The sequence below is a fragment of the Dipteris shenzhenensis genome, chromosome 26, assembly GCF_047967505.1.
Source record: "Dipteris shenzhenensis isolate YYH24624 ecotype China chromosome 26, Dip_SZ_1.0, whole genome shotgun sequence".
NCBI lineage: Eukaryota > Viridiplantae > Streptophyta > Polypodiopsida > Gleicheniales > Dipteridaceae > Dipteris > Dipteris shenzhenensis.
The window spans coordinates 10,162,314-10,186,899 of NC_141621.1; the positions used below are offsets into that span (position 1 = coordinate 10,162,314).

The 24,586-nt window shown below is 41.4% G+C and overlaps 1 pseudogene; it reads left to right on the top strand.

Moving 5' to 3' along the window:
• Positions 1 to 5,512: 5,512 nt before the first annotated feature.
• On the top strand, positions 5,513 to 7,335 carry LOC147884647 (uncharacterized; annotated as a pseudogene).
• Positions 7,336 to 24,586: the final 17,251 nt, after the last annotated feature.

A 24,586-nucleotide genomic window follows, 5' to 3' on the forward strand; every position in this document is an offset into this window, starting at 1 on the left:
TTACTACACTCATAGTGATCATGCATGCTTAAGTTCCATGGTGGGTGAGCAGTGGCTGGTAATTTTAACTCCCAGCCTGGTGGAATCATAGCGACAACAGACGTGTTTGATGAGAGCCACCATCCCCGGGTAGTAATTCCCATAAAATTAAATCATGAAGCCTAATCACCTCTAATCCCTCATTACCATGCATCTAGTACTCTCCTGAGCATGCAAGCCCGCTGACCTCCCACTGACTGTAATTTACTGCACTCGTAGTAATCATGCATGCAATCCCGGTGGTGATAACTAGATGGAAAACCTCACCTACACAGGAGATAGAAGCATCAACTTCATAGTCATCTATAGAACAGGTTGATGAAGAAGAGCAAGAATTGCCAGCAACACCCCAAGTTGAGCCACAGCAGCTCAAATGGTCTACTAGGGAAAGCAGACCTCCAGCTAGATTGACATATGCTCAGAAAGGAAAAGCAATTCAGGTGGAAACCACCAACTATGCTCTTATGACTACCATCATGGCTACAGAAGACCCAGTGTACTTCGAAGACACAGTAGACAAGCCAGAATGGCAAACTGCTATGAATGAAGAAATGGATTCTTTATATAAGAATAATACTTGGGTATTATGCGACCTTCCACTAAGAAAGAAGGCCATAGCAAACAAATGGGTATACAAAGTGAAGTACAATCTAGATGGAAGTATTCAGAGATACAAAGCTAGATTAGTTGCAAAAGGATTTGCACAACGATATGGTCAAGACTATGATGAGACTTATGCTCCAATAGCAAAGATGGATTCCATAGAGTTCTTAATATCACTAGCGACACTCAGTAAATGGAATGTGTATCAGCTTGATGTCAAGATGCATTTCTCAATGGTTATCTAGATGAGGAAGTCTACATGCAACAACCAGCAAGTTATGTTGAACGAAGAAAGGAGCATAAGGTTTGCCATCTCAAGAAAAGTCTCTACAGCTTAAAACAAGCACCCAGAAGTTGGTACAGCAGAATTGACAAGTATTTTGCTGATCTGGGATACATGAAGTACAATGTAGATCATACTCTCTACTACAAAGTTCAAGGGGAAGACATTACTATTGCACTTTTGTACGTAGATGATCTGATTGTGACAGGAAGCAAGGATAGCTTCATCAGAAAACTAAAACAAGACTTATCTGCAGAGTTCGACATGAAAGATCTTGGACTTATGCACTATTGTCTTGGAATTGAGTTCTATAGAGATTCAGATAGCACATTCATGAGTTAGCTCAAGTATGTTGACAGTCTCCTGAAGAAGTTTGATTGTAAGATTGCAGCCACTCCCATGGAATCGAGTTTGAAACTTACTAAAGATTCAGAAAAGCCTACGATCAATGATAGATACTACATGCAGCTCATTGGATCTCTTATATATCTGACAATCACACGGCCAGATATTTGTTATGCAGTAAGCTCACTAGCACAGTTTATGGCAAATCCAAAACAATCTCACTGGAATACAGCCAAAAGAGTCTTGAGATACATTAGAGGTACAAGATAGTTTGGGATAGAATACAAAGGAAGTCATCCACGGTTGCATGGATACTATGACAGTGACTATGCTAGAGATCATGAGACCAGTAGATCAACATAGGGATATGCCTTGGTCAAGGTGCTATATCATGGCAAACAGCCAACTATTTCTTTGTCTTCTATTGAAGCTCTTCGATTGAAGCAGAATATAGAGCACTCACTACAGGTGCATGTGAGGCTATATGGCTCTGAAGACTATTATTAGAAATAGATTACTTTGATGAGTCAAAGCCAACAACAATATACTGTGTTAATCAATCGGCTCAAGCATTGGCCAAAAATCTAGTATATCACTCAGGACAAAGCACATTGATGTCAAAGAGCACTTCATCAGAGAAAGAGTGTTACTTGGTGACATCACACTACAACATTGTGATAGCAAAGAGAATGTTGCAGACATCTTTACCAAACCACTCGGTAAAGAGCTTTTCGAGAAACACCGATTAGCTCTTGGTTTGACGCAGAGGAAGGACATTCCCATTAAAGGGGTGTGATGGAATGTAATGCTCAGTCCTTCTTCGATTCCCCAGAATCATCATCTTGAGGGAAGGCCTACTTCATGATGTTGACCTTGAGGGAAGGTGTTGAGAGTTCACACTCAACATCGTGTGATCATGTGTGCATAGCACCATCATGTGATCATATGTCCATAGCATTGACCTTATAGAGTGCTATAAAGGAAAGGGTTAGATCCCCTAACCCTAACCCTAAAAGGGTTTGTATATATTCTATTTTTTCAACTAAATCTAGTGTACAGTTAGTCATTTGTGGTGTGCTATCTAGTTGTGCCCGCCGCTCTCCTCATCTCCACTCTTCTCCTCTCCCATCTTCATATTTTGTCAGAAGCCGCATGGTCATCGATGATGATGCCTTCAATGGAGGGGAGGTCAAGGATGGATTGCTTGTCAAGATGGACCAGCCTCGTATGTGGTAGAAGCATGGCAAGGGGAACATGGTGGCTCAACTTCAAAACGGTGCCCCTTGGGTAGCTAAGGATAGATTTTGCTGATATCCATGGGAGGTTGCTTAGGGTTGGTGAGTGACTCCATTATCCAAGCTTCGGCTATTTGGTCTCCAGATGGCTTGTCGATGTACAGTATCGTTGCAAGATTTGACGTAGGTAGCTCAGGCCTAGACGTTGCATGAGTCTAGTGGACTGTGATGGCACACACCTTCCACAAACATGCAACATTGCACGGGTGCCTCTGCCTTTTGAAACTCCTCAAAGCATGGCCCAGACATCTACAAATATTTCTATGTGTGTGCACGTTCAATGGAGCAACAGTTGAGGAGAGGGGAATAGACAATAAGAGAGATCATAGCAAGAGAGCTTGAGAAAGAAAGGACACGATAGGAGAGCTCGAGAGCTAGAGCACTATAGGTGGGGGGGGAGGGAGAGAGAGAGAGAGAGAGAAGAGAATGGACATGCAAGAAAGACCTATGGAAATGGGAGTAAATTTGATGCTCTCATTTCAGAGATGTGCACATGTGGGAAGGGCTTGGATGGGATGATCACAACTTCCTCTAATGTCATAGATGACTTGCATGCAAGGAGTGGTTCCATGCATTTAGATGCTCTAGTCTCGGGGATGTGCATGGGTTGGATCCGATGATTGTTTCCTTTGGTGCTAGAGATGAATACGGCTGGTTCTGAGATACATATCTTGGGTGATTGACTTTGGATTTGATGTGGTGATGAGTAGTTCCTCTAATATTGCAGATGACTATGGGGCTTCTTTAGGTCTCAGCAGATGAGGCATGTTTTTGTTGATTGGAAGTGTTTGATCAGCGCACACCCTCACCGTCTGGCCTTTCGATATTATAGTGATTTCATAGCATAGAAGTTTGACTATATATTATGACATTGGAGGTGAGTGGAAGTCATAAAATTCTTCTATTCTCCTTTGCATTTGGATCCTTTGTTGCTTCATTGCATCCATTGTTGCTTCCCATGACTCAATGGACACTCAAAGCTCAAACTTCAAGAGGATTGTGCAATCTTTTCCTTCATGCTTCCTTCCTTCCTTTCTTTCACTTTTGCTTCATGATTCATGAGTACTTCATTTGCTTGAGAAATGTCAAATATGCATGCTGCTTTTGTTACTAATTTTGGGGCTTGCATTGTTACTCATGAAAGAATTGGCAAATACGCGTCGAGAGGATTTGGAGAAATATGGTGATGGTGCTAGTTTGATCATGAAAGGCACGAATGTCTAAGCCGATGATGTAAGATGCTCTCAATCCAACCTAATATCGTGCTCACTTGGTTTTCGTGGGTTGGGGAGCAACAAGGAGTGCTGACCATCAAAATCTTAAAACATCTCTTTACCACCTCGAGTCAACATAGCTGCCCCCCCTTCCCTCGGACAAGTGAGTTAACAAAAACATCAAAATGATAGCCACAATACTTCCTTAGGTATACACTTAATCTATTGTGAAGGAGAATCACATCAACCCCATAATGATGAAGAAAAGCAATACAACCCTTCTTTTGGGTTTGTTGCAACATCCCCTTACATTCCAAGTCACCAAGGATATCCCTAACTTACCTCCCCCACCATCTCTATTGCAAGTCCTTGTATGCATCCACCAATAAGAAGTTGAATCGATTCTTTTTCTTACTCGCATTCCGTGCTATACTCTTAATTTGCTCAGCCATCTCCTTCACAGAGGGCTTATTCGAGACACCTTCCTCCAAATGCTTCTTGGACAAAACCTTTCTTCTAGCAACCTTTTCTCGAGGTTGGCCTCAGGGAGATCTTTTTCTGCATCCTCAACAACCACCAAATAGAACAAAGATCACTTGTTAGCTTATTTCAGGAACAATTCACAATAGTCATCTCGGGGACCTTTTCTTAAAGCTGAACCTAATTCTTATTTTGAATTTTGGCCAAATCTCTTCCTTTCCTGCCTACAGTTCTCCATGCCATCACCATCTGAAAGCTAGATCTCTATGACAAAACCTTTATCTGCAACAAATGTTCCCTTGCATTTGAGCTTTTGACATTCGGACATCCCTCCCAAGTACTAGAATCTGCATGTCATTATTTATGGGACTCCCTTGCTCCAAAGCCTTCAAACTGTCAAAGGAGGGGCTTTAGCTGAGCATTTCACCCAGTCTTCCTTCTGATCCTCCAAATGACCACCATTCTTTTGCATGACTTCAATTTTCACTTCAAATCCCCTTCCCATCCAATTGGAGAAGGTCATGCACCCCATACGTCTTATCACCTCTTGCCAACCTCATGTTCTCTGCAATGGGCATAATGACCTATTTTTCTACGCAAGCAGTAAGAGTCAAGAAATGGGCCAAACCTCACTTCCAGCATAAAGCCACTGCCTCCAAAAGATGGAAATCCACAAATTTTGGTAAGTCTTGACTACGGTTCCAATTTGTCCATGCATGTTTCTTGCGAAATACCTTTCGAGGAGAGGACACAACCACCGAAGGCATTAGTCCACCACATCCATGGACGTCCCCATGTAAGCTAGCATCCCTATAAAATCCACCCACACAAGGCATTCCCTAAAGATGAAATCATGAATATTGAAAGAGGGGCTCCAAGGAATTCATTGCTTCAAATGTGGACGTCCTGTAAACCTATAACTCATGACCTCATAATAGTTACCACTACCTGTGTTGCACCCCATTGAAGCACCATAGCCAATTAGGATTTGCTTCAACATTGGTCCACCTCTGCACACCCATGGCTTCGCAGAATGTTAACAGCAGCAAGTAGTATGCCAACAAGCTAAGCGTCAAGGTAGCCTGTAGCAAGCCCAAATGTGCAGCTCTAAACAATAACGGTGGTGCAGCAGTCCACAATCCTGAGGTAGATAACATAGTCTATAGTGATGGCATCTGCAAGGAGTATATGGTAAACAGCAATAGTATTGAATGAGAGTATGTGGTAAGTCCCCGCCAAACCCCAAACTTCACATGACAGCCAGTTGAAATTCACCCTGATGCATCTACATACAACAAGCAAGTCCCCATTCCATAGGAGGGTGCTAAATGGACAAGGATAGTTTGCAATGGAAGAGAGAGTGCCCCCCCTTGCCAACACATTTGGCTTACACAAGATGGATTAAGGGTAAACTTTAGGGGAAATAACTTCACAGTTCCCCAAATGTTCAGCTGGATGCTAGCTGTGATACTAGCTATGGAGATTGTCTGGAATTTTACTTGACAGAAGATAGTAGCAGAGCTCCATTAACTTTATTGTAGAAGTTGAGGGCCAGGTATAGGGATCCTTGTTCATCCTTGTATAACCAGAACTTGAATTTTGACATTGCCAATGACAAGTTGTATGTAACGATGCCCTCTGGCATAAGTTCAGACTTCATTGGGCAGTTGGTTATTCTGCAGCTCTACAATTATTAGTAGCAGTCAAGGTCAGCAACAGGCTTCCAAATCATGTTAAGTTCTAGTGGTTTGATAGAGGTTGATGGAGCCCATACGGCAAGGAATTGCATCAAAAGACTTTGGAGGTGCATGCCCTCAAGAAGGCTATACACAAAAATCTCAAAGTCTTTGTAGAGGTAAGAAGTGCTTTCTTTATCCAAGGTGCTAGTAGATTCTTGAAGCTACATTGGCAAAAAGTGTTGTGTGATGAATGAATGTAGTGGTTGCCTCCAAGACAAAGATGGCCTAGTGTGCAATATAAAGACTAACATAAAAGGTTGAATCACTGTACACTCAAGACAAACTACATCATGAATCTAAAATGTCATCCAACACATTTGAGACATTGATATTCCCAATGAAGTCTGCAAACTCTTTTGTAGTTCATCGACCACAGCTATCACACAAGGATTTATAGGCTTCTGCTCTTAAGAGTTAGTGTATTGCATCTTCTTTTTCCATGAAGCATGCATGCATCATACAGTGCAGTGGAGTTTATCCAGAGCTAGCTACAAGCACTAAAGGTTATAACAGCATAGCAAATTATATTAAGAGTCAAGGCGGAGTTTTTTGAATTGTGAAGGCATGCTCTTGTAGATGCAATGAATAAATCCAAATCAAAGAGATTAGAGCTCCTTTTGCAAGGAGGAGTACATCCGGATGAGGTATGCATGCCGTTCCTTTATTTTGCACGTTGCATGGCATGCCTTTAAAAAAAACTAAGTATACATTAATAAAGCCGGCATGCTATCCTCGTATTTTGCATGTTGCATGGGTATGCTTTCTTTCTAAAAAAAAAGAAAACTCATTGAGGTATGCATGTTGTTCTTCTATTTAGGATGTTGCATGGTCATGATTTCTTTTCTGAATATGTCCGTTTGGGTGTAGAGGAATGCAGCAGGGATGACTGCATTGATGGATGCATGCTTCATGGGAAAAGAAGATGCAGTACACCAACTCTTAAGAGCAAGAGCCTCTCCGAATGAGGTATGCATGCGGTTCCTTACATGCTTTAAAATGTTGTTCTCGTATTTTGCATGCATGTTGCATGGGTATGCTTTCTTGCCAAAAAAAAAAAGAAAACTCATTGAGGTATGCATGTTGTTCTTCTATTTAGCATGTTGCATGGTCATGCTTTCTTTCTCAATATGTCCATTTGGGTGTAGAGGGATGCAATAGGGATGACTGCATTGATGGATGCATGCTTCAAGGGAAAAGAAGATGCAGTACATCAACTCTTAAGAGCAAGAGCCTATAAATTCTTGTGTGACAACTGTGGTCGCAATGCAAAAGAGTTTGCAGACTTCATTGGGAATATCAATGTCTCAAATGTGTTGGATGACATCTTAGATTCATGATGTAGCTTGTCTAGACTGTATAGTGATTCAACCTTTTACGTTAGTCTTTATATGTGCACACTAGGTCATCTCCTTGTTGGAGGCAAGTTTGCATGCAAGGCTATGAATCAAACTTTCAGTATACTCAATATGAAGCTTGGACTGTTTTGAATCTATGGGGATTTATTGGTGCTTGTAGAGGTTTGCAAACTTGTAGGAAATTGCTCGTGTTAATTTGCAGTGCTGCAAGGCTAAGAGATTGCTATAGTTTGATGGTGGCTTTACATTTGAAAATCAGGGGTGAGAGATGCTGGTCAACAGTCCTGAAAACTCAATTTTCTTTGCCCAACCCCTTTGGTTTATTTGCACTAAATCACTTCCATTTTGTTTAATTCTAAGAGAGCATTTACTACTTTATATAGCCTCTTCTACATCTTTATGTGAGCTCTTCCCACCACTACTCAATTATGCCATGATTTGATTTAAGTGGTTTTTACACATTGCTTCGAGTGTTTGTATCATTGTATACAAAACTAGTTTCATTAGAGCATGTGCACCTCATCATTTGAGGTGAGGCGGTCTTGTCCTTTGCATGGTTATGGGTGTGAATCACTCGAGTATTGATGTCAAGGCATCACACTTAACTTATGGTTGGGCAAAGCAAGGCTTGAGCTCGCTTTCGATGTCATAATATGCAATGCGAGTCAGTCCCATCTGCATCACTTTCACATCGAGAAATCATGCTTGGGCTTTTTCAATTGTCAAAAGCATTTTGATGTGCCCTCTCTACTTGTGCATGAATCACTTGCTTTTGAACTGGTTATTGATTGAATTGCTAGCTAGCCTTAAAAGCTATAAGCTCAAACCTCCACCATCTCCCTTCAAAAGCTTTGAGGTATAGTCTTTTGGGCTCCTCTAATTCACCTCCTTCCCTACTCCTCTCTCCTTTTCCTAGTAAATGTCTCGGTGGATCTTCATCTTGGACTGTTAACACTCCTCCTATGACTTGTTGGGACCCATTCCTGGCATCTTATCCTACAGTCTAATAGGTGCTCCTAGTTCTTTCAATGGCAAGAAACACCTATTTGGTTTTCCCCTGCCATCCACAAATGGGTAGAGTCTCTCAGTGCTAGACATTGTCGGGATGGGGGTAGCAAGCTTGATAGTGAGCTTCTTTGAGGTATGCATTTGGTTGAGGAATTTGGAGCAACATCTGGCAGCAAAAGAAGGCACCTGCAGAGGAAGCTATGAGCTGTGTGACAATTTTGGAGGCTGGATGTCATTGAATCCTCTAAAAGGAGGGTTGTCTGCACATTTCCACGGCTATTAAAAATGAGGACCTTGAGCATCTCGAGAGAAATCCATCAGGGATTTACTTTCTCATTCTGGATTTCATATTAGACACTCTGTCTCTCTCTTTCTCTCTCTCGATCCAAAGGTGGTAAGTCTAATACTTTAACAATGTTTTATGTCGCATATAAGCCAAACTGGCTTCCAAATTATAGAGTTTTTGCACTAATAGATTCTAGGATATACACAGGACTTGACTTTTCAATCCAAAGTCTTTTAGTGCTCTTATTAGGCATTTCCTTTGTTGGAATGGTCACCTCCCCATTTGTAAGCCCCCATATGAGGAGAGCATGGGGGAGGTAGACCTGGAGATATTGGGGCTACCACATGGGCAGTTGCCATGTGGGCAGCTATCAAGGCAAAGGGCAAGCCATGGACCTACAATTAGAGGCTACAGCATGGCGTAGCATAGCAGGGGTCTATGGGCAGGTATACAACCTCTAGCAGGGTCTCCAGCATTAACAAATGGCAGCCTAGCAACAGCCCAAAAGGGCTTGTCTAGGGCCCTTATATAGGGCTGGTTGGACCAGCCACCCAGGTCGGCCAACAAGCAAACTAATCGGCCAATTTGGTCAACCAGGATGAGGCTAGCTGGTTGGTCCATTCAAGGGGGCCTTGTGCTGTATAAAAGGAGGGCTTCCATGACCTCATTCCACATCATTTGGAGTAGCACTTCAGCCAACAGATAGAAGTAGCACGAGACCTACCTTGGGCCTAGTGTTGCCATTGTCGACCACCCATGCACCCTTTGCACATGATCAAAAACTTGAAGGGGATTCGAACCCCTTCTAAAATAGTACCTCCAATAAAGCTATCAATGCTGGGGGCAAACCAATCTATGGATTAGGTGGTGCTCTTATCCAAATGAAATAGTAGTGATAGAAGTCTAGTCTCTTGAATCCCATATTTATGGCAAATCTTCATCCGTAGGAATATCCTCTAAAGTGCTTTGAGCTAAACACGGATGATAGGATGATTCGCCATTACTAGGTTTATCGATGAATCATCTAAGTCACGTAAATAATTTGCATTTGTGTTAAGCAAACTCGAGAGTGTTGTAAATTCCCTTCTTTTTGTGTCCTTCTCACCAAATCAACACCTGATGCTGGTCCAATAGTGGACAGTTTAAAAGTGCTTGGTCCAGTAGTGGACATTTTGAAAAATGCAACATCTCTCATTAGTAGCATCCATTAATTGCCCCAGGAAATATTGACTTCGATTTTATCTTTGAAATGAATCTATTGAATCATTTGCTAGACTTGAAGCTACCTGAATGTCTCAATCCATCTCCATAGTCTACACAAAGAATTCTCTATTAGTTTTTTTGGAAGGAACATTGACAATAAAACATTGAAAAGAGATCAAAATCCCACAGACCTCCTTTAATTCATCAAGGACTTCAAATGCGATAGCAACTTACCAAAGGTCCCATTGTCCATCAACTCTATGTCCTTGTCATGAGAGTAGAAATTATGCTATTTAGTATTATATCCCTAGAACTTCTATCTCCACCCTTTTTTGTCCTACTCCAAGGAGCTTTTCAACATACTCCTCGACCAAGTTTCTCATGACATTGACATGCTCCTTTTTCAATTGCATGACTATGGCAACCCAAATGGACAACAAGCCTTGTATACTAGAATATATTATATCTTTGATGCACAATCTGCTTCACATAGTGGCCTCTAATTGCAATGAAAGCAACAAAATTCTGCATGTTCCCTTTTCACTCTATGTTCGAATCAAGGATTGTTTAATCTCCCTTTCTAACAAACTGTATTTTTTTTTGCCTCAATATCAAAAACCTACAATCTCCATTGTCACAAATAAATGCGCCCCCACAAACTGACAGTGTCACATCTCCATTGAATCTAGATATACTTATAGTCTTGTATCAGAACCATGGATGTCCAGAACTTGTTCTTGAATGGTAATCCCTTAATCAAAGTGTCCAAATGTAAAGCTGGATCCTCCAACTTGTCCCGAGCTATAGCATACGACTTGTCGAGCTTGCTATTTTCCAATTGAACAAAGCTAGGATACTTAGATAGATCAGAATGGTACTTTACATCATGATCATCATATTCTAAGTCACAAAATCTTTTGCTTACCATGATCCACATCCCTTTTTGGATCATGCTTGGAATATTTTTTTCCTTCTACTTGTTGCAAGGAGAAAGAGCTCTCAACAATGAAGCATTTTGAATCTCAAAATAACATGTCGTTGTAGGGTATCAGTAGAGAAGAACTACAGCTTGGTTGAGCAATGCTATGGAATACTTTTAACACTACCAATTTTCAATTGAAATGCGGAACATATTACTTTCTTGGGAGCTTGAGTATGCTACTCTTCTCCAATCTCAACAAACAAGGCCATGTTTGACAAAATATGAAGAGGGGAGAGGAAAAGAGTGGAGATGAGGAGAGAGGGCACAGCTAGAGAGCACACCACAAATGACTAACTGTACACTAGAATTAGTTGAAAAAATAGAATATATACAAACCCTTTTAGGGTTAGGGTTAGGGGAGCTAACCCTTTCCTTTATAGCACTCTATAAGGTTAGTGCTATGCACATATGATCACGTGATGGTGCTATGCACACATGATCACATGATGTTGAGCGTGAACTCTCAACACCTTCCCTCAAGATCAACATCATGAAGTAGGCCTTCCCTCAAGATGATGATTCTGGGGAATCGAAGAAGGACTGAGCATTACATTCCATCACACCCCTTTAATGGGAATGTCCTTCCTCTGCATCAAACCAAGAGCTAGTCGGTGTTTCTCGAATAGCTCTTTACCGAGTGGTTTGGTAAAGATGTCTGCAACATTTTCTTTGCTATCACAATGCTGCAGTGTGATGTCACCAAGTAACACTCTTTCTCTGATGAAGTGCTCTCTGACATCAATGTGCTTTGTCCTGGAGTGATATACTGGATTTTTGGCCAATGCTTGAGCCGATTGATTATCACAGTATATTGTTGTTGGCTTTGACTCATCAAAGTAATCTGTTTCTGACAATAGTCTTCTGAGCCATATAGCCTCACATGCACCTGTAGTGAGTGCTCTATATTCTGCTTCAGTCAAAGACAAAGAAACAGTTGGCTGTTTGTTTGACAACCATGATATAGCACCTTGACCAAGGAAAAATGCATATCCCTGTGTCGATCTCCTGGTCTCATGATCTCCAGCATAGTCACTGTCACAGTATCCATGCAACCGTGGATGACTTCCTCTGTATTCTATCCCAAATTGTCTTGTACCTCTGATGTATCTCAAGACTCTTTTGGCTGCATTCCAGTGAGACTGTTTTGGATTTGCCATAAACTGTGCTAGTGAGCTTACTGCATAACAAATATCTGGCCGTGTGATTGTCAGATATATAAGAGATCCAATGAGTTGCCTGTAGTATCTGTCATTGACTGTAGGCTTTTCTGAATCTTTAGTAAGTTTCAAACTCTGTTCCATGGGAGTGGCTGCAATCTTGCAATCTGCCATATGAAACTTCTTCAGGAGACTGTCAACATATTTGAGCTGACTCATGAATGTGCTATCTGAATCTCTCCAGAACTCAATTCCAAGACAATAGTGCATAAGTCCAAGATCTTTCATGTCGAACTCTGCAGATAAGTCTTGTTTTAGCTTTCGGATGAAGCTATCCTTGCTTCCTGTCACAATCAGATCATCTACGTACAAAAGTGCAATAGTAATATCTTCCCCTTGAACTTTGTAGTAGAGAGTATGATCTGCATTGGACTTCATGTATCCCAGATCAGCAAAATACTTGTCAATTCTGCTGTACCAACTTCTGGGTGCTTGCTTTAAGCCGTAGAGACTTTTCTTGAGATGGCAAACCTTGTTCTCTTTTCCTGGTTCAACATAACCTGCTGGTTGTTGCATGTAGACTTCCTCGTCCAGATAACCATTGAGAAATGCATTCTTGACATCGAGCTGATACACATTCCATTTACTGAGTGTCGCTAGTGATATCAAGAACCGTATGGAATCCATCTTTGCTACGGGAGCATAAGTCTCATCATAATCTTGACCATATTGTTGTGCAAATCCTTTTGCAACTAATCTGGCTTTGTATCTCTGAATACTGCCATCTGGATTGTACTTCACTTTGTATACCCATTTGTTGGCTATGGCCTTCTTTCCTGGTGGAAGGTCGCATACTGCGTCTTCGAAGTACACTGGCTCTTCTGTAGCCATGATGGTAGTCATAAGAGCATAGTTGGTGGTTTCCACCTGAATTGCTTTGCCTTTCTGAGCATATGTCAATCTGGCTGGTGGTCTGCTTTCCCTAGTAGACCGTCTGAGCTGCTGTGACGCTGATTGGGGTGTTGCTGGCAATTCTTGCTCTTCTTCATCAACCTGTTCTGTAGATGACTGTGAAGTCGATGCTTCTATCTCCTATGTAGGTGAGGTTTTCCATTCTGATTCCTCATCGAAGATTACATCTCTGGAGATAATGACTTTGCGGTTGATGGGATCATACAATTTGTATGCTTTACTTTCTTCACTGTAGCCAACCATGATGCATTTGCGTGACTTTGCATCCAATTTCCTGCGATGATCATCATGTATGTGGGCATATGCTATGCAACCAAATATGCGGAGATGCCCAATGCGTGGCTTGTGTCCAGTGAATGCTTCATAAGGAGTCATACCTTGTATCGGTTCGGTAGGAAGCCGATTAAGCAAGTAGTTAGCTGTAGCTATTGCTTCTGCCCAATACTGATTCGGAAGATGCTTTTCACTAAGCATTGCTCTAGCACTGTCTGCTAAAGTCCCATTCTTCCTTTCAGCTATTGCATTTTGCTGAGGAGTATCTGCACATGTGAATTGTCTTCGAATGCCGTGAGTTTTGCAAAAGTTCATGAAGGCTGAAGACATGTATTCACCTCCTCTGTCTGATCTCATGACCTTGATCTTTCTGCCTGTTTGGTTTTCTACCATGGCTTTGAATTCTTGAAATCTGGCAAACACTTCAGATTTCTCTTTCAGAAAGTAGACCCAACAATATCTGCTGTAGTCGTCGATGAAGGTCAAGTAATAAAGTGAACCATTGATGCTGCGGGTCTGGGCATAACCCCATACATCTGTATGAATTAAATCAAGAATACCTCGTGCACGAGAGGTACTTCTGACAAAGTTGGTTCGCTTTTGTTTGCCGAAGCAGCATGCTTCACAAACCTTTCCAAGAAACTGTAGCTTCGGAATCCCAATTGCCATATTTTGATTCCTTAGATCTAACAAGTACTTGAAGTTGACATGACCTTATCTCTTATGCCATTTTGCAGATAGTGGCATCTGTTGCATTTGAGCTGACATGGCATGTTTATCTGGTACGGTAGCTAGCATCCTGTACAAGCGTCCTTCCTTGACACCTTTTGCTACTAGCTGACCTCTTTTGGATTTGTCTCTGATAGTGCATTCATCACCGTCGAAGATGACTTTGTAGTTGTGTTCCGTCATTTGACCTACTGACAAAAGGTTCTTGCTGAGCTTCGGAACATAGAGCACATCTTTGACTAATCCTTTTGTACCAGTGAAATTGTTCATAGGGATAACACCTGTCCCTTGAACCGGATTCGGTGTATTGTCTGCTGTATAGATGACATTCCTTTGACCTTCTAATGGCTTCATTTCTGTGAACCATTCCTGATGATTTGTCATATGAGATGATGCACCGCTGTCGATGTACCAAGGATCCTGTTCCACTTGGTCGACTTGATAGCTGAAATCTTCTTTGGGATTGAAATCAGTGTCTAGGTGCATTGTATCAGTCTGATGCAATTCCTCACTTGCAAGAAACATATTGCCATGTTCATTTGCAAAATGACTGTGACTAGAATGTCCACCACGATGATTTCCTCTTCCTCGAGAATTCCCTCGATTAGTGCTGGATTGACCGCTTTGGTCATACTGCTTCTTGCGGCAATCTCTTTCATAGTGTCCAAACTTGTGACAATAGTTGCATTGAATGTTTGACACATTGGTGGATGCATTCCCTCGTCCTTGGAATCTTCCTCGGTTGGAATGATTTCCTCTTTGATGTTGATTTTGATGTTGCTGAGGATGCTGCTGATGCTGATGCTGATTCTGACTTTGATTTTGACCACTTTTCTGATATGATCTACCTCTGTTTCTGCCTTTGCCTCTGCTTCTGTCTGAAGCGGTGAATGCCTAATCATTAGAATGACCTTTACGTGCTTGAATGGCCTGAGTCCTGAGTTCTTCACCAAGTAGAACTGACTGAAGTTCTTCCAGTGTTGGAATTTGCCGTTGGATGGCAATACTCTGGACCAGATTCTCATATCCTTCTCCTAGTCCATTCAGGATTACTTGAACCATTTCTGCGGGATTCATAGTCTCTCCTGCTGCTGCAAGTTGATTGTTGTAGTCTTTGATGCGGAGTACATAAGCATGACCGGTTTCACTGCTGTTGCGGAAACTCTGGTTGATCTGGTTTCTCAAGGTGAGAATCCTGGGTGTGTTCTTGGACTCGTAGAGAGCTACGAACATATCCCATGCTTCTTTTGATGTCTTGACTGTGTTGAGCTGTCCTAGCATGACATCTTGCACATTCTGCTTGATCAGGTGATAGGCATACTTGTCTTTCTTATCCCATTCTGCTTGAGCTCGGGCAATGGCAGGATCTGCTACTGATGCGGAAACTGTTTGTGTAGATGTAGATCCCGATGTAGATCCCGTTGCTGGTGCTGTGACAACAGATGGAGTAGAGCTACTGGTGGCTGGATCTGCCAATGGTCTAGGTATGGATCCATCGAACATACTCCCATTTGTCCTGAAGCACAAGAATGGTCTCCATTCGGTATTTCCATGTACCGTAATTGGAGTTGTCTAACTTAGCAGATGCCTCCAGATTGAGGTTGCTAGTCGACATGGTGCAAACAATGTACTCAAAAAGTGTCCTGGAAAACTCTGTATGAATCAACTGCAAATACACTGAAGATGCCAAGTGAAATCTCTGTACCGTCGGTGAAGATAGAACTGCAGTAAATAAGATCTGACCTGTGTTACAAGGCTTGTGGCAATGATGCCGGGAATAGCCAAGAGGCTTTACAAGGCTGAAAATGATGTGCACGATGCCGTGAGATAGCCAAATAGGCTTTACAATGGTGGCATGTGTGTGTGAAATCAAGTGCTATCTGCCCACTGAATCAATCTGCAATGCCTCTGAACTCTGAAGTCTGCTCACTGAACTGATGAACGTAAGGTTTCAGGTAATGTAATGATGTGAAATCAGATGTGAGCGTATGGACTGACTCCGAGTAGGTACTAGTCGGGAATTTCGGGCATGGCTTAGATTGGCAACTTGGGGAATTCAAAGCGTCCCCTCTATGGCGATCTAGTCTACTCTGATCTAGATCTAAACCAACCGTCGATCGATGAAAGAGCAGCAAATAATTCCTTTTCCTTTGTTCTTTTTAAGTGCTGGGTCAGATGCGTCGATGTAGAGGCAAATGTGCGTGAAGGAAGTGGTTTTGTCGGCGAGGCTTAAATGTGAGTGTAACTTGCGCCGAAATGTGCGCGTGATGTAACGAGCGTGTAGAGCACGAAAAATCGAGCGACTTTCCTTTTTGGAGCACCCTCAAATTCTTCCTGGATCAAGAGATATGACTTGATCTAGGTGGAGGGGCAAAAGGAGTCCAAATGGTGCTCAATGATGATGTGTCACTGTGAGTCACATGCAGTGATGATGTGGCACTGTGCTTAGCAAGAGGTGTGCCAGTGAAGCTCTGTGCTGAGGTGGCAGTGCTGAGGTGTCACTGATGACGTGGCACTGATGACGTGGCACTGATGACGTGGCAGATGATGTGGCACAAGTGACGTGGCAGATGACGTGGCAAATGACGTGGCCTGATGACGTGTCACTGATGATGTGGCCAGATGACGTGGCTGATGACGTGTCACTGATGATGTGGCAGGTGACGTGGCTGATGACGTGTCACTGATGATGTGGCAGGTGACATGGCTGATGACGTGTCACTGATGACGTGGCAGGTGATGTGGCTGATGACGTGTCACTGATGACGTGGCAGTCGGTGTTGACGTGGCAGTCGGTGATGTGTCAGCTGACGTGGCACTGTGGATAAGGTTGCCACGTGGCACGATCTAACCAACTGATTTAACCGTGATTCACTTGACTTAACCACAATTGTTTAACCACGATTAGGGGCAAAACTTATCTGGTTAACTGACTAGGGTTAGGCTAACCAACCCTATCTGCCACGTGTCGCAGGGTGAGTGTGTGCTTTATCCTCCACGTGTCGCCTCGTGGGCCGCCGGAATCTTGGAGATGCCGACGGAATCTCGAAGATTTCGTCGTCGTTTTCGTTAGAGAGGCTGAGTGAGCTCCGTTGAAGAGCGCGGGCATGCGGAGGAGCCGGAACGCGTCGCTGGCGATGGAGCTCGTCGTGGACTACGATGATATCGAGCGAAGTTTGGAAGATGCAGGAGTGTCACCGGAAGAGGTGAACTACATCAATCGTCATGCCAGTTCCACTCTCGCCGGCGATCTGGCTGAGGTGTACGCAATCAAGAAAGTTTTCAAAGAGTCTGCAGACATCAAAATCAACAGCACAAAGTCGATGATCGGGCATTGCCTGGGCGCTGCTGGCGAAATCGAAGCTATCGCAACAATAAAGGCAATCACAACGGCATGGATACACCCCACTCATGGGTCCTAACTATTCGATATCGACGGCCTGCGCGACTGCAAACTATTGCTTCTCCACCGCTGCTCACCACATTCGCAGAGGGGATGTAGACATCATGCTTGCGGGGGGCACGGTGATGCGCTTCTGCCGCTCCTGGCTTGCTTGTTGAAGGCCCATTAGCCGTCGTTGCTTTGAGTCGCAAGAGAGATTGGAGTCCTTCATATGGCTGTCATTTGGTTCTGCTGGGCAAAGAGAGCCGTTGGCGTTGGAGCTTTGCTTTGGCTCATTGGAGAAGCTCAGGCATCGACAAGGAGCTAGTGACCTAACGGAGGCCGCGGGAGGCTGCTGCCAGTTGGAGCTGGCAGGTTGTGTCGAGCATGAGCAGCCCTGCGAGGTGGCTGCCTCATTGCCATTGGCATCGAGCCTTGAAGATCAGAAAGGCTGAGGCCGCCCTGGATAAGAGAGACTGAGAGGTCTCTGCCAAGGAGTAGGCTCGTATCTTTTCTCTCTCTCTCTTTCAACTCAAGAAACACTCAAAGGAAGGAACTAAAATCTCTCAAGAATGAACTCAAGGAAAGAAGAATGGACGGAAATTTCTTCTCAATGACAGAAATTTCTCTCAACGGAAGTGAAGGGAAAGATCTCACAATCACTCAAGAGAACTCTCAATCTCACAATCTCTCTCACACTCTCAAGAAACTCAATGTCTCAACGGAAGACAAGGGAGCTCTGATACCATGACAAAATATGAAGAGGGGAGAGGAAAAGAGTGGAGATGAGGAGAGAGGGCACAGCTAGAGAGCACACCACAAATGACTAACTGTACACTAGAATTAGTTGAAAAAATAGAATATATACAAACCCTTTTAGGGTTAGGGTTAGGGGAGCTAACCCTTTCCTTTATAGCACTCTATAAGGTTAGTGCTATGCACATATGATCACGTGATGGTGCTATGCACACATGATCACATGATGTTGAGCGTGAACTCTCAACAATGTTGCCATACAGAAATTGCATATGCTCCATAACACTACTCAAGGGATGTGGGTGAAAGAGAACAAGTTTATAGCAAGAATTGCAATGGAGGCTTGAAGAGAGTAGATTGAAAGAAGGAATTTCAGGGACTAGGAACAAGGGGCACATATACATTTCAAAATGAAGAAAAGTGAAGCAAAAAAACCCTGACACTAACTAGAAGAAAACAAAAAGAAAGACCCTACTTTGTCTCTCTTTTTGTTCCCATCTTCCTCCTCTTTCTATTTCTTCTTCACCTCCCCCTTCTTTATAGTTTCCCTAAACATGTATTTCTCTCTCAATTTCTTTTCTACCTCCCTCTCTCTCTCTTCCTCTCCCTTTCCTTTCTATATCTTTCCTCTTCCCTACTCGAATCTCTCACTACCCTTAATCAATCTCTCACTCTACACCCACCCTCCCTACTTGAGTTACCCAATTACCCTACTCTAGCTGCCCTCTCCCTTCCTACCCTCTCTGTTTTGGTTACCTCCTACTTTACGTTTCTTATGCTCCCTACTCGATGATATCTATGATTTGTACTCTCTTTATGCTCCCTCTATTGAGGATTCATCTGAACAACATATGTTATCATATGTGTATATCACTAAAACAAAGAGTGCTAAAAAGGTACACGGGTTGGAACCTAACCCTAACCCTAAAGGGCTATATATATATATTGATTCTTTATTATTTTCAAATAATATAGTGTACAGTTATGTACAGTTAGTCATTTGTGGTGTGCTCTCTATCTGTGCCCTCTCTCCTCATCTCTGCCTCTCTCCTCTCCTTCTTCATATTTTTTCATGGTATTATAACATGGTTGTACCTTTCGCAGAGGTGCCATCCTTATGAGACATTGATAGATTGAGAGTTGTTAAGTGTTCCATTCTTTCATTCCATTGATGAGAGAAATTTTTGTCAATTTTGTTCATTTTATTGAAGCAATTTCCATTCATTTTAGCTCCTTGAGAGTTGCTCATTCCATTGAGGAAATTCCATCATAGATCAATCATAAACAATCGAGTCTAGCCATCACGAAACTATTTTAGCGACAATTTTGGGGCCGCAATAAGATGCACTAGTGGGCAATATTTTTTAATTTTAGGTGGACCCACACTCTCGCGGAATTTTTCTCGAAGTACTGATTGCCTTACTAGTGCAATAATGATATGCAACTTGTCAAAACTTGTTGTTATGAACACTGCAGAGCTTGAGACATGTCACTACATGAGCAATTCTACCCTCTCTTACACCAACATTATGATGTGTGCATTAAAATTGTCCTGCCATCTACTAGCAACTCTACTAGCAACTCGCCACCTATCATCTACTCATAGCGCACCACTTGTCATCTACCCGCAGCTTACCACTTGTCATCTATGTGTATCTTTTTTTGTCTAATCTAGATTTGTGACCATCGTACTGATATTGGCTTTGTGTGACCATTGCACTAGTTCTTGGAGGTGGCTATAGCTACTCCTAATTAAACGAAAAAAAATGTATTTAGCTTAATCATTTGAGTCCCATAATTATTCATATGTTTTGCATCGAGGGGTCCCCTTCTTCTTAGCGTGCCATTGGGCAAGTTTAAAACCAACCCGATGGTTGGAACAACATGTTATAGTGTAATGAGAGTGCAATTAGTAGTTTAAAACAAGTGGTTAAAAGTTAATCCTAAATGAACAACCAGTGCACCACTGGTTCTATCTTAGTGTGAGTTGGAGTTAATACTAAACCAAGGAACTCACCAACAGCATGCTATGTTGAAAGGGGATTTAAAAAAAGATTTTTTTATTTCGACCCCCTCTGGCATAGCTCACTACCAACCTATGTTGGAGGAGGATAAAAAATCTCACTCGATGATATAATGGGATGAAAATGACAAGGAAAGAGATTATGAGTGTCATTTCACACCCCCTCTTACATTCCTTGCACTGGTGAGCTATGTTGGAGGGAGAGCCAAACCTTTTTTAAGATAAATTGTTTTTAAACCTCCACCAGCATACCTCATGGCAAGTTATGTTGCAAAGGGATGAAGAAAAAAAACATTCTTTGACTTTCACCCCATTACACCTGGAAAATATACCTTTCTTTTTTGTCTTTCTTTCATGAAAATTAAAGTATATGAGCTATAATCTTTTGGGGTAGCTTGCAAGGGTACCTCTGAGAAACACTATGTTAAGTGATAGTTCTATCAAACAAATGTGAAAATACCTTTAAACAACTTATATCACACCAGATGCCTTGAATATATGATTTATGGTTATGAGATTTTTCTCTGTCTTTCTATGCGAATGAAGTTATTTTGGTATTAGTTGCATAAGTCATGTTTTAGGCTATGCCTATTAGGTATCTTTACCAAAAAGGGAGAGGGAGAGAGAGAAAGAGCTGGGGGAAGAGAGAGAGAGAGAGAGAGAGAGAGAGAGAGAGAGAGAGAGAGAGAGAGAGAGAGAGAGAGATCAAATGAGGAGGAGATATATATGCTTGCCTAATCTAGAAGTTATCTTTTAATAATTGGAGCATTGTTTTAGGAGTTTCATTTGAACATTGTTAGCGTTAGTAAAAAGCACTTTAGAATGGTGATGATCGGGTCATCACATAAGCTTGCTATGTAGCAATATATAAAGTGCATAATGTAGAGATAAGAGAAGAATTCCAACACAAGGAGGCCTATAAAGAAGCTAAAGAGGCTCTACAAGAGAATGTTGCACTTGCAGTGAGTAGTTCCCTTCAATGACTCAATGATTATAGCACTAACTCAATACAATATTTTGAAGTATTTTTGGTGCCCAAAATAGCATCAAACACCTCCGGGGACCACTTCTCCAACCCTGTGGAGGCAAACAAAAATCTCTAAATATTTCTTTGACACAAAATAAATTTGTTGTAGCCAAATATTTCAAAAATTACATCATTTGGAGATGACGATGGCTTTGTGGATGATGATATGCATGAGATAAGTTCAAGAGAAGAAATTCCAGCTAAAGAAGAGGTGGAGGGTAAGAAGGAGAAAAAAATTTACAAAGTGAGGATGAATCTTTTACTAAGATACCTAACTACTTTCAGGTGGAATTATCGGCACAAACTATGGATAGACTTAGTATAGCGAGAGGGACTCCACCTCCACTAATCCCTTTGTGCAGAATTTACATTCATGATGGTGTGAGGCAAGTATGCCCAAGGTGATCCACATTAAATCCACATTCGATTTTGATGGCTATTTGGAGGAAAAGGGTTCATTTGTGCTATCTATGTAGGGATTGAAATTCTAGTCACTGATGATATCATTGCCACATGAGATATGATTGGCAGGACATGAATAGAAAATTTGAGGAAATCTTGTAATGAATGAGATGTGGGGTGATTTACAAAATAAAACATTTCTTTGTTGGGATGATAATCATAGGAATCAAGCTTGGATGGATTCTATCAAGGAGAACTATAGGTTGATGCATACAAGCACATGGTGGTGAGGGCAAAGATTTATGTATGTTGGTCTTGAAGATGAATTATCTTTGATTGGAGTGTTGAATAGAGTAGATAGGTATTGTAGATGGCATGTTTGTGATAGGTAGTGATATTAGGGTTTACTCATGTATGTTTTTATGTTTCTTTATGAAGAGTAAATGAGGATGCATTTGTGAAAATGGAGCTAAAGGATATTTTGTACTCCGTTAGAAAATTGGATGAAGCGAATAACACTTCTTTGCATCCAATTTTACTCCTGAGGAGATGGAGGAGGTAAATTTGAAGTTCTATGGGGGTCTACTTAGTATTAAGTTAAATTTCTATGTTGTAGTGTTTGGCTTAAATCCTTTAATTAAAAAGCTTCACTTTTTTGTATCTTGTTGGCTAGAGTAGTCCCAATAGCATGAATGCCTTTGTTTTACGTTTCAATATGCAGATTGGAGTTGCTAGTGGTGCAAAGCTAAAAAGGCATGGTGGATTGATCCTCCCACCTATCACATACTAGGATTCCATTCCTAGTATGTGTAATCTACTTTATTTTCATTTCAAATTCAAATACTAGGACATCTTGATTTGAATAATAAACTCTATAGAATATGAAGCACATAAGAAACTAGGTCAGAGGTAGAAAAGGAACTCGTGGCTGAAAAGGAGGAGGCCATTAGGAAGGGAGACATTTCATAGCATAAACCTGAGATGGTTGTTAAGGCATTGCCATACTACTTATATAAGCAAGATTTTGGGTGTTATATGTATTAAAAGAATGGAGACAAGTGGTTTCAATTGAGACTTCTCAAGACACAGTTTTTAGGATCACAATTCAAAGATTGCATCCTTTACAAAGAGATGACCTTTCAATTGAGAAGAAATGTCACTTGCTTTCACTTCCCATGGTGGAGTTGCACTCAAGGCACAACACGCAATCTTCCTTAGTCATTAGGATTATCAAATCTAGGTGCAAAAGAAGGTGCTTTATGAAAACATATATCTAGGTGAATGATTTGTTGCAGAATCTATGCATTCAAGATACTTCAGGTTGGAGGATAAGAATTTTTCTCCCCTTGTATTTTGTTTCAAGTTATGGTGATATGCATGCTTCTTTTGTGAGATCAATACTCTTAGTATGCCAATTTTTAAGAAAAATTATTGTGAAATGCTATGGAATGTAATATGTTACATTTCTAGAAAATAGTTGCATTCGACATTTCATGAACATCCTTGTTCTTCATTATAGAGATGATTTGTTTCATGAGATATTGGTTTAGATGGATCCTACTTTGACCCCAAGGCTATAGCAAGAGATTATGTCAGTAGGAAAATGAGTTGTGTGGATGTAAACCTTTCCTTCTTTTTCTTTCTTGGAAGGTTGATAAGAATATATTTGTTGTGTAGTTATGGTCATATCATTCTACTTGAGTGCAGGCTGTGTCTTTTTGCAAGTGGAATGATTAAATATATGCCAAGTGTTGTGGATATGTGGAATCAAACCAAGATATGTGGAACCTTTCTTTCTTTTTCTTTCTTGGGAGGTTGATAAGAATATGCTTGTTGTGTAGCTATGGTTATATCATTATGCTTGAGTGCAAGCTATTGTTTCATCTTTTTGCAAGTGGAATGATTCAATATATGCCAAGTGTTTTGGATATGTGGAATCAAACCAAGATAGTGAAGGAAGTAAGCATGCACTCACATGAAACCAATACTAAAAAGAGAGAGGGTGTGTTGTCTGAGTGGGAGGAAAAGTATTTTCCTTAGTGATTGGATTTTCTATTGGGTAAATTTCTTGCTTCTAAGAGGTTGCAGTATGAGCGCCATGAAAAGGGACTGTTTTTGCATAACGTGGAAGATGATATAGACATGAGAAATATGACCACTACTCCTTTCATAGTGAGTCCTAGGGAAGTTGAGGTGCAGCCAACTACATCAGATAAGAGTTAAAATAAGTGAGCCTCTAGTGTAGATAGAGAGGTTGTGGAGCTCATTGACTTCTAGCCCAAGAAGAGAAGGGAGGAAGGCAATCACACAAAGTTTCATTGTTGGGTCTATTGTGATTTGTGCTAATGTTGTGGGATTATTTTATGCATTGAAGAAAAAAGAGAAATAAAAAAGAGATTGATGCTATTAAACATTTCTTGGTGATGTATGTAGGAGATGATTGAAGAATAAGGAAGGGGACTCAAACCTCTTATTGTGTGGATGTGGTTCTTTTGCACATGCCCACTAGCATGGCAGTGAGGGTTTCCAAGGCTTGCCTGATTGGAATAAGTGGTCTATTGACATGCTGGAGGCAATGTAGTGTGGCCATGTTGATTGATTTGGTATGGATACTATTGATTTCCCCTATGACTCCTAGATGGGAGACAAAGCTCTAGATTGGGAGACATGGTTTTCATGTTTACAACTGCATACATATGTAGGGTGTGGATCCTTTCGAAAGAAGATTTGATAGGACACAAGTGAGGATTCCTTGTTTGGTATTACATTTTCTTACTAGTTTCTTTTCCAGGCACTTCGTTATTTATTTTGTGGAAAGTGTGTTTATTGATTGGAATAGCAAGTACTGGGACATTTAAAAGTTTATGGTGCTTGATGTTATTATTGCTTCTTGTTATATCTTATTTTGATTTTGCCATTGTCATCTAGGAGATGGCTCTAGATTTGCACATTTTGTGTGGCAAGATGATTGCCACAAAATTGTATGAAGAAAGAGCAAGACAAGCTAAAGAAAAACTTTTCAATTTGAAAAGT